Source organism: Dermacentor albipictus, chromosome 7 (genome assembly GCF_038994185.2).
Source record: "Dermacentor albipictus isolate Rhodes 1998 colony chromosome 7, USDA_Dalb.pri_finalv2, whole genome shotgun sequence".
Classification (NCBI taxonomy): Eukaryota; Metazoa; Arthropoda; class Arachnida; order Ixodida; family Ixodidae; genus Dermacentor; species Dermacentor albipictus.
In genome coordinates this window covers 80,137,629-80,152,482 of record NC_091827.1, presented here as the reverse complement: position 1 = coordinate 80,152,482, position 14,854 = coordinate 80,137,629, and the positions used below count along the sequence as shown (strand labels likewise).

Below are 14,854 nucleotides of genomic sequence, written 5' to 3'. Positions count from 1 at the left end.
GAAATCATAGGCTCATATTAATGAGCCAATTCGAAAAATTTTTGTGGTGTAACCCTTCCTTGAGGACACGTAACAACTTCAACTGGATAACCAAATTTACTATGGGGACTGGTGAGGGGCCCTTGAGGAAATTGTGCTTCTTGCATATTATAGCTACGTATGGACGTGATCATGCGGCCCATTCCGTGGGTAAGCAAAAGGAGGAGTTGCTTGTAATGTCCTACAATGAAACCGGTGTTTTTACCTTGTACATTTCCAAGTAACTAACACACAACGGTCTCATCATGCCACGGTCTCTTCCAGAAGGTGTGCCTCCTTATGTTTTTTTTTTGCCAATGCACAATTTCGGCCAGAAGTGTCCCAAGACGCGTTTTTAAGCCAATCAAGTAGCACTTAGGCCATCGTTTTAAAAGGCGTTATTTGATACTCGGGCCCAGCAATGTTCTTGGATTGCCAATAGCAGCAGGCAGGCGACTGTATGGCTATATTTTATTGCAGCAACCACCCGTCAATTCGTTGTCCCCGCTGTGGGCGTCATTGCCCGTGCTAGAACCGATGAGTCTGTCCGACAGGGGCACCACCACTGCCAGTTGGCAAACCTGCTTTTACTCTTGAATAAAGCCAATCACACTCTTTTGTCAACCTCTCACAACGTGTATTACTTGCACGTATTAAACCGAGCTGCCAGCAAGTGGTTACCCGGGAAATTTATGTTTTAATAGCGGAGCTGTTTAAGGATTAGTTGTGCCGTGAAGCGTTGAACAGAAAACTCAGCTTAGCTATGCGCCACCTCGCGTTGCCTAGAAACCACCAGCGAGATCACCGAACCACTTAACTTCCTCGCACCCCACGCGCGTAAGGCGGAGTCATGACGTGACAGGTGAGTAAATGCTAGGAAAAGCAGGCGCGGCGACGCATGTCTCTCCTTCTATACTCCGTACGTATGCGCTGATGCCGTGGGAAGACCGAAGAAAATCCGTACGCCCGAAGAAGAAACGGCTTACCAAGAAGAACGTTGCCCTGTGAAGCGAGGAGCGATGCAACGCCGCCGAGATAATCCGGAACACCGCACCGAAGCTGGGGCTGAGAAGAGGCGACGCCGAGTCGTGGGTCCCCAGTTTCAATCCAGGTAACGCAGAAGTCGGCACCTGAATGCTGGACGTCACCGAAAAAGCAATCCCAGCCTGCGACTGCTCGAAAACTTCCAGCGCCAAGCCCGCCTAGAAAACTTAGAAAAACCTAGCAAAACTTCGCGAAACCTAGAAACAACTTAGCCAAGCCTACCATAACCTCCCGAAATCTAGCAATGGCTCAGTCAAGCCTACCAACAACTTAGCAAAACCTTGCATAAGCCCACAAAACCCAGAAACTACTTAGGCAAGCCAAGTTAAAGCTAGCTGATCTCAAGCTCTGCTGTTGATTCCAGCCTCGCACCAGTAGTGCAAGCTGCGCACGTACTTTTTTTCGATGTCTAGCCATGGACGACGCTGCTCCTCCTCGTGCTGACAGAGACGACGCCACTATTACGTCTCTTGTCATCACCACAGAGCTTGAGCTTCCCAGCTTTTGGTACAAGAATCATTGGGTTTAGTTTATGAAAGTAGAGGCCTGTTTTCAACTCCCGCGCATCACTTCATTCGTAGCAAGGTACCTGCACGTCGTCACCGCGCTGCCCTCCGACATCGTCGATGCCATAGACGACTTGCTAGCTGGTACGCCTTCGGCCGCAGCACACGACGACCTAAAGCGCCCTGTCCTGCAGTGGTTTGAGCCATCGCAACAGATTAGGCTTCAACACCTCCACCACAAGGAGCACTGCGAGCAACGACCGTCACAACTCTTGCATCTGTTGCATCGGTTGGTGGTTGGCCACTCCGCAAACGAGAGCCAGCGTGCAATTTCGCACGAGCTTTGCTTGCGGCGCCTCCCACATTCCGCATGCAAAGTGATCGCAGGTTCGGAGGAGACGAGTCTCGATCGGCTAGCTGCACTAGCTCATCGCATATGCGACTGATCGTCTGCGGCACAGCTACATATCGCCTCTGCGAGTGTCTCGGAGCCAGGCAACCCACTCTCGCGCCTGGAGGAAGCAGTCGACCACCTTACAAGTGCACTGGAGAAGGTGAAAATAGGTGGCAACATTGGCGACTAATCTCGGTGCAACGATTCGCCTTCACAGTCTCGCAGCGCACCTAGAGACTCGCCGCGGGAGTAGCGCTGGTACCACCGTCGTTTCGAAAACAAGCAAATCGCGCCACCCAGCCGTGTCCGTGAGCAGGAAACCCACCAGCCAGTCACTAACGCCGGCATGCGACATCGGCCTTCGCGCAAGCCGCCTGATCGTCGTAGTCGACCGCATCAACGGCACCCGCCTCCTCATTCCTGGAGGAAGCCGCAAGCCGCCCTCGCGCAAGCCGCCTAACCTTGGTAGTCGGCTGCATCACCGGCACTCGCCTCCTCATCGAAGCCGGAGCCGAGCTGTCTATCGCTCCCGCCATGGCCGCAGATCGCCAGCGCGGCAAGTCCACACCCACGCTCCACACAGTGTACACTGCAATCGCGTCATATCATGTGGGCTGCTTTCAATAACGCTAGACATCGGACTCCGGCGCTTGCACAGATATGTGTGTGATCGTCGACGTCAGCCTTTACATGCTGGGAGCGGACTTCCTGAGCCGTTCCAACCTAGATGTGAGTGTTCGCGATATGTGCCTGAAGTATGAGGTCACATCCCTCGACGTACTTGGCCTGCAGTCTAACCTCACCTCATGTGGCATCTGTACTTTTCGGCTGGTCCCAACTTACGACAAAACAGTCGCTGAGTACCCGTAACTCACGAATCCCCGAAACGATGCGCTGTCCGTGAAACACAAGGTGACGCATCATATCAGCACCGCCGATCCATCTGTCACCACGCAAACACGGACGCTCCCTGTACAGAGTTTAGAAGTCGCCCACCGTGAGTTCGAACAAATGTTTCGGCTCGGCTTTATTCGTGCTTCCTCCAGCAATTCGTCTTGGCCTCTTCATCTAGCTCCCAAGCAAGACTGTGGTGATTGGAGGCTTTGTGGTGATTACTGAGTTTTCAATGCCGTCACTACTCCGGATCAATATCCCCTTCCACAAATACATGACTTCGGGGCCCGTCTCACTGGAAGCAAAATATACAGTAACATTAATCTGTCACCTACCGCAAAATGTCGAGCCAAGCGACATTCCGAAGACAGCACTCGCTACTCCCTTCAGTCTATTTGAGTTTGTGCGCACACCTTACGGTTTGAAAATCCGACGGAAACTTTTCAAAGGTTCATGGACGAGGTTAGGCGCACTCTTATTCATTTTTGTCTACCTTGGCGGCATTTTTGTTGGAAGCCGCAAACACGAAGAGCACAAATGCACTTTCGCATTCTATTGATCGACTGGATGCACCAGGCCTGGTCCTAATGACCGAGAAATGCATTTGCGGAGTTGAAGCCCTTGATTTCCTCGGCCATCGCATTTCACCCCAAGGCTTCAAGCCACTGAAATCAAGTGTGCGGGCTGTCGAAGACTTCCTCTCTCCAACCTCCTTCCGAAAGTTTCACAAGTGTCTCGCGCTCGTAATTTTTTACACGCGCTTTACGCCACACTGCACGCAAGTTAATCAACCGCTTACAGACCTGCTGCGTCGCGACTCCAAAAAAAAAAGAAAGAAAACGCGTACGTCCCACTGGTCCTCGGTGCAGAAACACTCCTTCCAGGAAGCCAAAACGCGGTTGGCGGCTGCAGTGTTGCTGGTTCATACGTTGCCCGATGCACCAACTCCCCTTGTGGTAGACGCATCAACTACGGCAGTGAGTGCAGTACTGCAGCAACACGATGACACAATTTGAGGCAGATCGACTTGTTCTCAAAGCACCTCAAACCTACAGAAGCTCGCTACAGCAGTTTTGGGAGGAAAATGTTGGTCGTCTATGCACTGTTGAGCATTTCCATTTCTTTTTTAAAGACAGTAGTTTTTACATTCTGATCGACCACAAGCCGTTCACCTTCGTTTTCAAGAACAACAGTTACTTGCGCTCGCAACGTGAGCTTCGGCAACTTAACTGCATCTCCGAATTTTCTTCGAAGATTTGCCCTATCAATGGGACCATAATTAAGGCAGCCGACAAACTGTCATGGTTCGGCGCTGTGCCTGCTGGCCCTGTGGATTTCCAAGCTCTAGCATTTGCCCAGAAAAAGGGCCACAAGCTGCGCGAATTGCGGTGAAATGGCTCCTCGCACCAGCTTATGGAGGTGCCGCTTCCCTACAGAAGAACATCCGTCACGTGCGACACATCTACAAGTATCTTCTTGACCATTCTGCCCCATCAGTTTCGGCGAAAATCAAGCTGTCGGGCTTCTGTATCAAGCGAGCTTCGGCAGAACAATAATGGATGCTTAGTTAATTTAGTTGGAGCATATAACGATGCGGGGTTATCTGATGTGATATACGTAACGGTACTATACGGCCACACTTTGTCTTGATCACAAGGAAGTTATTAGCATTTCTTTTTCCTACACTTTCAAGCATTATAAGGAAACTATATCCACTGTGGGGAGCGAGTACCGACAAGAGAAGCAAGCAGACGCCAGAGACATCGATCACACGACGAGCAGATGTCGCGGCATGGAGGAACTCATCTTGAGCGGCTTTAGCTTTTTTTTTATTGGCTAAAGAGCCTTGCAGCTGCCCCACTGTTGCGAGGTACTGCTAAGATGCCGTATAGGTACGTGTATTGCACTGCCTACTTAAATTTATTTATTTATTTATTTATTTATTTATTTATTTATTTATACATACTGCAGCCTCAATGAGGCGATTCTAGGGGTGAAAAAAAACAACAAGCAAACAAATATTTTTAAACAAGCTTATAAACAAACAAACAATCTGCAGAAGCATTAATCCAAAGTTTCGTATATTGGGAGCAGGGCCTACCACTGAAGATGAGGGTGCTGCAATAGTTTTGACAATTGGTTGGATTGTTTTGACGATTAACGTCTCTGTGTTTCTTAGTGAGGTTCCACACACACTCGGCTGCGACGGAGAGAATGACGTCAGTGACGGCATGCCTGTAGTCCGCCGTTGTCGCTTGCATTCGATGTTTCGAGTTTGCTCGGTGGTGTGAATAGCAACATCTGTCCCACGCTGCCGCTTGCGATTATTCAGAATTCAATTGCTACAAAATTAAATCTGCCCGTCACGCAAGACAACAAATGGCTCATACTCCCTTAAGCAATGGCTCATACCCATTACGACTGGAGAAGAAGAGTGAAATTCTACGTTGAAATGACAAGTGACAACGAAACCAGTTGCGGAAGAAGACGACGACAACGACGAACGTATAAGAAGTGGCACGAGCGCCTTAGCGTGGTAGAGCCAAGGGGCGCCAACGAGCCAGCTGTGGTACAACACGACGATGTTCTAGCCATTGCTAATGATGGTAGTTTCAGCCAAGTCCGAAAACGACTGCACCGTGTCCGCATAAACAGTTTCACTGTAATAAACGAGCATCGCTCGAGACTGTGAATGTAACAAGTGAATGCTGAGCGCGACCGAAACTTATCGGTATTGGACATATTCACTAGCTCCTAAAGTTATCGCCGGTGGAGACTTCGAAGGACTTAGCGGAGCGGCGCCTGCTGCTTAATGCCGGGTGATCTTACGTACCACCAGATAGTGACGCATGTGGTCGCATAGCTACAGAAATTTAGAGAAGCACCCTTATGAATAAAACATTCATATAAACCAACATGCTCGATTATTAGGCTTTATAAAGACACGATAGTACGACTGGCTATAGACACGGACGGCAGCGTGACATGGAAAGGAACCGAGTATCGACGCTAGCATCAACGCAGCCAGAAGCATATAGCAAGTAAGTAATGCACTTAGAATATCCTATTATGACCAGATATAATTATTTTCGTTATGGGCGTACTGTCACTAAACTGAAACTCAGCCATTCAATCGTGTTAAACACGTTTAAAAAAATTGTGTTTGATACGGGCCGTTTTAACGGAGCACTGCGTTACTGCAGGCATACCACCACTTCGATGAAGTCAAATGACAGACGTAAAAAAGGGAAAACACGCGGAAAGCGGGAGATGGAAATTCAAGAATGTGAGCAACACGTGAACAAGGTGAATGCAGGAGCCAACGTTTCGACAAGTGTATTTGTTTTCTTTAAGGCCTCAGACCTTGAAGGCCTTCTCTTCTTCAGGCCTTGAAGAAGACAAGTACACTTGTCGAAACGTTGGCTCCTGCATTCACCTTGTTGACGTTTTGCTCAAACGTACAAAAAAGAAGATATATCCTACCTTTTTTAAATTGTAAACCTTTCCGCTTGATTTCCACACCATGAAGGTAAAGATAAGCAGAAAGGCAGTTAACAGCTTTCTTCCTTCCATGTCTTTGCTGCCAAATCAAGTGGTGAAGGTACAGAATGAAAAATTCAAAAGCGGCCACACAACGTCTTTATAGGTAGGCAGACTGGCGCAACAGTGTGCGACATAAGGTATTTTTCTGACTCGATGTTGAGCAATTTCTTTTTGGAGAAATTGTACGCTGAGATGTCACGATATGTCTAATAAAAAAGAATGTTTTAAACATAATAGTCTCTGTTTGCTTCCGAAAATATAAGTACGGCAGGTTTCTAAAGGATACCTTTCGCTTTTCGCCTTTTGACTCAGCAGATATGGCAGAATCTCGAATTGCACGTTTAAAGCGTAGTAACCGGCACGGACGTCATACAGATGTTTTGTTCTTTTCTTCTATTGCACATAAACTCGCAGCACGAAGCATTCGCCCGCTGGTATCAGGGACGGACGCCATGATCACGCACTGAGGACAAATATGAAGCAGTTGCACTCCAAGACTATTAAAAAAATTCTCTTGTTCAGCAGCGGTTGAAGCTTATACAGTTAAAAGTAAACCTAATGAAACCTGATTTTATGAAGTTTCCAATCTAACGAAGAAATTTCCATTCCAAGGCAGGTCACCTAAGGGTTTCATCTTGACATCAACCCGAATTAACTAAACTAACTCGGCCGAACTCCCATCTGGCGAAGTTTTTCCTGATATAATTGGTTCAGAAGAGCGGTGATTTGGTTCTCATTTTGACACAGACAGGTTTTTCTTCGAGCATGTGCTCTAAAACTAACGCGATAAAACATCTAGGCGCTTTAGTCGCGGCCCTAGCTTTATTTTGACGAGGCTACCCGCCGCGCCCACGAAGGGAACTGCGCACTCAACACCGCCTCGGTAGGGGAGGCGGTGGTTGCTTTCGTTACTTCATGCTTTATGCAACCGCTGGCTGGATTAGGTGCAACTACTACGGCGTGGTAGCTTTTGCATTTCGCTACCTTACAATGTTAAATTTCAAGCGACCGAAAAATTTCTTTCACGATTATACAAACTTTCCGATTCAATGAATTAAGTCGAGTGTCGTCATCACTTCGTCAAATCGAGTTTCAACTGCACCTTTAAGTAAGCTTGTAATGAAGACAATAATAGGATTCGATGTGAAGTGAACTGAAATTTGCTCACAACATGTGAAATAACTTCAACGACCCTCAAAATAAGTGGTGCTGATTTCTATATTGTTATTGGCTTGAAGTAATCCTATCAGGCAAATTTTCCTTTTTCATGGCACATATACCTTGAGTGACGCTTCGAGTAGTTTTGCTATAAGTTTACTCATCTACTTGTGACACCTTTCTTCGTGTGTTCATATTCTTTGATAGTGACGGTAACTTCGATCGTCATTTATTTGCTTTCTTTATACAAATTAAAAAGTGTGAATGTTTGAGAACTAAGCCTTGAAGTAGGATGCCCATCATCATCATCAGCATCATCATCATCATCATCATCCACAGCAGCAGCAGCAGCAGCAGCAGCCTGGTTACGCCACTGCAGGGAAAAGGCCTCTCTCATACTTCTCCAACTACCCCGGTCATGTACTAATTGTGGCCATGTGGTCCCTGCCATCTTCATAGTCTCATCCACCCACCTAACTTTCTGCCGCCCCCTGCTACGCTTCCCTTCCCTTGGAATCCAGTCCGTAACCCTTAATGACCATCGGTTATCTACCCTCCTCATTACATGTCTTGTCAATGCCCATTTTGTTCTCTTGATTTCAACTATGATGTCATTACCTAGCATTTGTTCCCTCACCCAATCTGCTCTTATCCTTTAACGTTACACCCATCATTCATCTTAGCATAGCTCGTTGCGTCATCCTCAATTTAAGTAGAACCCTTTTTGTAAGCCTCCAGGTTTCTGCCCCGTGCGTGAGCACTGGTAAGACACAGGTGGTATGCACATTTCTCTTGAGGGATATGAGCAAGCTGCTGTTCATGATCTGAGAATGCCTGCGCAACTCACGCCAGCTCATTCTTATTCTTCTGATTATTTGAGTCTCTTAACCCGGATCCGCGTTCACTACCTGTCCTAAGTAGATGCATTTCCAAACTGTTGTTCAAACTGTGGTTCTCTTCCGAGACTGTTAAACATTACTTTAGTTTTCTGCAGATTAATTTTAAGACCCACTCTTCTGCTTTGCCTCTCCAGGATAGTGAGCTTGCATTGCAGTTGGTCCCCTGAGTTACTGAGCAAGGCAATATCATCAGCGAATCACAAGTTACTGAGGTATTCTCCATTAACTTTTATCTCCATTTCTTCCCAATCCAGGTCTCTGAATACCTCCTGTAAACACGCTGTGAATAGCATTGGAGAGATCGTACCTCCCTGCCTGACGCCGTTCTTTATTGGGATTTTGTTGCTTTCCTTAAGGACGACTACGGTGCCTGTGGAGCCGCTATAGATATCTTTCAGTATTTTTACATACGGCTCGTCTACACCCTGATTCCGTAATGCCTCCATGACTGCTGATCATTCGACAGAATGAAATGCTTTCTCGTAATCAATGAAAGCTATATATAAGGGTTGGTTATATTCCGCACATTTCTCTATTACCTGATTGATAGCGTGAATATGGTCTATTGTTGAGTAGCCTTTACGGAATCCTGCCTCGTCCTTTGCTTAACAGAAGTCTAAGGTGTTCCTGATTCTATTTGCGATTACCTTAGTAAATAGTTTGTAGGCAACTGACAGCAAGCTAATCGGTCTATAATTTTTCAAGTCTTTGGCGTCCGCTTCCTTATGGATTAGGATTATGTTAGCGTTCTTCCAAGATTCCGGTACGCTCGAGGTCATGAGGCATTGCACATACAGAGTGGCCAGGGTCACTAAAACAATCTGCCCACCATCCTTCAAGAAATCTGCTGTTACCCGATCTTCCCCAGCTGCCTTCCCGCTTTGCATAGCGCCCAAGGCTTTCTTTACTTCTTCCGGCGTTACCTGTGGGATTTCAAATTCCTCTAGACTATGCTCTCTTCCGTTATCGTCGTGGGCGCCACTGGTACTGTATAAATCTCTATAGAACTCATCAGCCACTTTTACTATCTCATCCATATTAGCAATGATATTGCCGGCTTTGTCTCTTGACGCATACCTCTGATTCTTGCCAATTCCTAGTTTCTTCTTCACTGCTTTTAGGATTCCTCCGTTCCTGTGTGCATGCTCAATTCTATCCATATTATACTTCCTTATGTCAGCTGTCTTACGCTTGTTGATTAACTTCGAAAGTTCTGCCAGTTCTATTATAGCTGTAGGGTTAGAGGCTTTCATACGTTGGCGTTTCTTGATCATATGTTTCGTCTCCTGCCATAGCTTACTGGTATCCTGTCTAAGGGAGTTACCACCGACTTCTATTGCACATTCCTTAATGATACGCACAAGATTGTCGTTCATTGCTTCAACACTAAGATCCTCTTCCTCAGTTAAAGCCGAATACCTGTTCTGTAGCTTGATCTGGAATTCCTCTATTTTCCCTTTTACCGCTAACTGATTGATCGGCTTTTTATGTGCCAGTTTCTTGCATTCCCTCCTCAGGTCTGGGCTAATTCGAGTTCTTACCATCCTATGGTCACTACAGCGCACCTTGCTGAGCACGTCCACATCTTGTATGATGCCAGGCTTAGCGCAGACTATGAGGTCTATTTCATTTCTAGTCTCACCGTTTGGCTCCTCCACGTCCACTTTCGGCTATCCCACATATTTATCCCACAAAAAGGCCCACATATTTGCTGGCACGCTTATTATCTACGTTGGTAAAACGTGACAAAAGATGTGATCTCGATACATCATGCCATTTCGACTATCCACTCTCTCAAACCAGGGATTCGACGCACCTGAACCAGCCTTCACGTTGCATAACGAGAAGCTGCTACAAAAAGTGAGATCACTTGACTTTGCCCAAGAGTAGTACCTTTCGGACTAGGTGAGGTCGTAAAACGGCAGGTTGATGAGATTTTGCAGAGGTATTCAGCAGATCAGTCGGTATGCTGTTGTGTGCAGTCAAGTTCTTGCGCACCCGAAATTATGAGCATACTTACGGATATTTCGGTTTAGCTGAGCTGGGTTGATAGGTACATTTTACCGCAAAATGTGCTAGCTTTTTTAGTGCAAGGAGGTGCCACATGCACTGCCTTGTGGAGGGGCATGGTTTATTTATTAATTTATTTGTGTATTCATTCAATCAAATATTCATTCATTATTTGTTTATTCATTTATTCATTTATTTATTTATTATCATAAACACAGAGTTTAATGGGCATTACCTAAGGGGTGGGTGCATGGCTTACAAACAATCAAAACTTCTTAGTCGGAAATAGGCAGAAACACTAAATAGAAAGAAAAAGTAAAACAGCAAAACTGGAGTTGTTTCGAAACATAATTGGTTACAGCGATCTTGAATGATGAAGCATTGGCTATGGTTGCGGTGGAACAGGAAAAGTGGTTCTACTCAGAAGAAATTTTTGGCTTAAAAAAAGTACAGGAACTTGTCAATATGACAAGGAACAGCTACCTCACTGCTGTGATTGATGCAGGATGATACGTAGAGTGGATGCGAAATGAGTTCCTGATTTATTTAACGGTGGTTCGAAACCTCGAAATAAACAAAGGTGCGAGATGCTGCACGGTGTTTAAGCTTAAGTGACAATTTATTCTGCGAGACACTGGCAATAAGTAATTTGTTCAACATAATAAAATGGGCTGGTTGATTTTGAAGGGATTCTTCTGATTGAACGTGAGCCGGATCCCAAACTGCACACGCGTATTCGAGTTTCTGACGAATCATTGTCGCGTAAAGTAAATAAATTTAGGTGCGCTGGAGTTTGACTAAATGTTGGCGAAAGTAACCGAGAGTGTCACTGGCACAACCTACCACGTAGTTACTGTGAGTATGCCGTGAAAATTCATAAGACACGTAAACATCGAAATATTTGTATGTCGTCATGGGCTCCAGTTTCCAGTCTTTATGAACGTGTCATGTACTTGGATTGCTTAATATTAAGGGTCCTTAACCATTTATTCTAACATTCAGAAACTTTCCTGCAGATTCAAGTACAAGTGCATCATAAGGGGTATTCATTTCGCAATAGTTAACCCAGTCGTCGCCGGATAGCCTTAAACGAGAGGTAATGTGATCTGGAATATTGCCTATATAGATACGGAATAGTTGTGGAGCTAATACGCAACAATGAGAGAAGCCATTGCTAACAGAACAATGAGAGGAACCGTAATTCTTCGCAATAGCACAATGACTGCGGTCAGATAAGAAAACATTCAATGCATTTGAGGCTATTCGGGTTAATATTCAAAGTCGTCATCTGTAGTAGAAGTAGTTAGTTAAGTTTTTCTTGATGTTTGTTTCTCCTTGAAGTCGACCAAAGTCTCTTCAAGGTGTTTATCGGCGTTGATGAAGCAGGAGGCAGGTTGGAGGTAACAAAACTTGAAGATATATTGCAACGGAAATATTTACACAGTCAAATACAGAGTTAGCAAAAGAACACTGATACAAAACACACAAGTAAACAGCGCCTTACTCTTCTACTTTTTTCTTAAGTTAGAGCCTAGGACAACTGTCACTACATACGACCAACCGAGTCTCACTGTTCTACCACTAAGTGGTTACGGCCCAGACTAGCGTTGCATCGTACGGAGTCTTACTGTTCTATCAGGTTTAGTGATTACAGCCTAGACTGAGGAACAAGCACCTCGTCTCGGTTGTTATAGGGGAAAGAGACAAAGAAAAAGGGCGGTAGGGTCGTTAGCCCATCCCACGGAAGCAATTGCCAATGAGAGTTGACAGTTTCTTAAGCCACAACCCAAAGGGATGGGCTTACCCTCATAAGCGAATCTATTGGAAAACCACCCTGTTTTCCCTCTTCCCACATCTTCTTCTCCCCCTCCTATTTCCACGTGGTCAGTGACGGCCTCGTCAAACACGCCAGGCCTGCATGATTTATTGAGGCCATCTCGCACCTCAGCGGCGTTTCTAGCCAGCAAGGGTGGCTCGGGCGCTGGTGTCCCAACACCGCGTACCGTAGTCCCCCCTCAAGGTTTTTCCTGGTAGGAAACTAATTACCGCTGGCGGCATCCGGACTCGGGTGCTCTTCAAACGACGCCGCGCCCCTCTCTACGGCGCGCACTGCATGCTGTAACACGACACAAAGCGGGCTCTCCCCAGCGCTCCAAACAAGATGCACGTGGCTGCCGTCCGAACGCGTAGGGGGGTGAACCCCCCCCGCTCCGTACGCGCCAGACGTGGTCAACCTTGCTGGCAGCTGCGTCTCTAATTAGCAGGGGACTCAAGAGCCGGCGCCACAACGTCGCGTATACAACCTTTGTCCGCTCGAGCTTTGTCCGCGTGGCCCTATTATGACCATCGGCGGAATGTCAACAAAGCCCGAGTAAAAGCATTTTCTCCGAGTCCGTTTTGCCGCCTCTGCACCGCGCCCCCCGCGGCGGCGCGCGCCTCGGCTCGTCACCCAACACCACGCGGGCCGTCCGACCCCTCACCACAGAAACGGTCGCCGCCCGAGGCGCTGGGGGGGTGGACGCGTCCCCATTCACAAAACGCGCGGGCAACTCGCGGCACTGCAAAAGTATATACAAAACAATCATGCAGCCCTACGCCGTCCATTCTGCCGGTTCGACGATGAGCGGCCTAACACGTTCCCCCTAAAGAGTATACTGGGCTGATTTTCGCTCAGTGATACGATAAATCACTGCCGCGATTACGTAATGAACATTCTAATCACACCCTAGCCTAATTACATCACAACAACAAACACTTTCAAATAACAAAGCAAGAAGAGAGTAAAAAGAAATACACAGTACATGTCATCAAACTATTAAGCACACGATTGCAGTTCCAAACTGTAAGAGCACTCTAGTGTCTCTGTGTCTTGAATCGGCACTCACAAAGTCCGCAATATACAGCGCCAAGTGAGCAGGAACATTCACGCCCATCCAGTTGGCATGGCACTATAGTATTACGCTGGCTTCCATGAGCTGTTGTGAAGCCTGGACAAAGCATCCGCGTTACCATTACTGACACCCTTCCGATGTCGCACTGACACGTGATATCGCTGTAAAACCAGCGCCCATCTTGTCAATTTTGCCCCGTGTGGAGTCGAAGTTGTAAGGTACGACAATGGATTGTGGTCGGAAACAACGTTTATCTCGGCACCAAAAAGCCAGTCGTCAAACTTCTTTAAGGCCCATATAATAGCAAACGCTTCCCTCTCAATTGTCGACCATCGCGTCTGAGTCGGCGTGAAGCGGTGGCTGGCAAAGGCAATAGGCCTCTCCTTTCCCTCAGCTGTCATTTGCGCCGAACAAGCGCCCGCCGCCGTAGCTGACGCGTCTGTGAAAAGCCAGTAGGGCTCAGATGGGCCCGGAGTGCTGAGCGCCACGACCTCGCACAGGGACTGTTTCAGCGTCTTAAACGCCGTCTGAGCTTCCTCTGACCAGGGTATGCTATTGGGTACCCCTTTCTTTGTTAACCGCATGAGCGGGCTCGCCACCTCTGCACATTCTCGGACGCACTCGCGATAGTAGCCGCACAGTCCTAGCAGGCTGCGTAGCTCCTTTTTAGTGCGTGGTGTCGCCACATTCTTAATTGCAGCTATTTTCTCTTCGTGTTCTGGGGTTGAGAATTTTGGTGCGCAACCTAATTTCTCGAGCATCGACTGTGTGAACTGTGATCTGAAATTAGTGCCCTGGTCGGAACAGATCATTTCCGGAACGCCAGTGCGACTGAAAATTTCAATCAACGCGTCGCAAGTCGCCTTAGCTGTCAACGAGCGCAGTGGGACAACCTCTGGCCACTCTGTGCACATGTTCACCAAGCATAGCGCGTACCTATGACCTTTCGCTGACGGTCTGTCTAAGGGTCCAATGATGTCTGCATTGACAATTTGAAAAGGGTGATTTGGCCTAGTGGGAGGAGTTATAGATACTCTGTCCGTGCGACGCCTGTCAGAGCGAATTTGACAATCATGGCATGAACGACAATGCTCTAATACCTCCTTCTCCATGCCAGGCCAAAAAAAATTACACCTAATACGCACTTTAGTTTTCCTTGGCCCTAGGTGCCCTCCGCATAGTGACTCATGAGCTAAACGCATCACCTCACTGCGCTTGTCTTTGGGAACAACTAGTTGTCTCACTCGGGTGCCTACTATTGAGTCCCAGTGGTGTAAGAGTCCATCAGAGACGAACATGCCGGATTTCCCACTCCAAGCATCTTCCCATCCCTTCTTTAAGGTAGCGTCAGCTAGCTGCAATCTGCTGAACTCTTCTCTCTGGCTTATTGACGCATCCCTCTCTTCATCAATTAGCTCAACTTCTCCAGAAACACCTTCCTCCTCCAAAGTAACATTGCAGGCTACTGCCTCGGCTTTCTCATTTGATCGCTCTATC

At 47.1% G+C, this 14,854-nt stretch overlaps 1 long non-coding RNA gene across 1 annotated transcript in view; it reads right to left on the bottom strand.

Moving 5' to 3' along the window:
- Positions 1 to 6,506, bottom strand: part of LOC135898985 (uncharacterized) — a 30,249-nt gene extending 23,743 nt beyond the window's left edge. Inside the window, exon 1 of the long non-coding RNA XR_010563473.2 lies at positions 6,340 to 6,506. This is a non-coding gene — a long non-coding RNA (uncharacterized lncRNA). The remainder of the gene's footprint in view (positions 1 to 6,339) is intronic.
- Between the last annotated feature and the right edge of the window lie 8,348 nt (positions 6,507 to 14,854).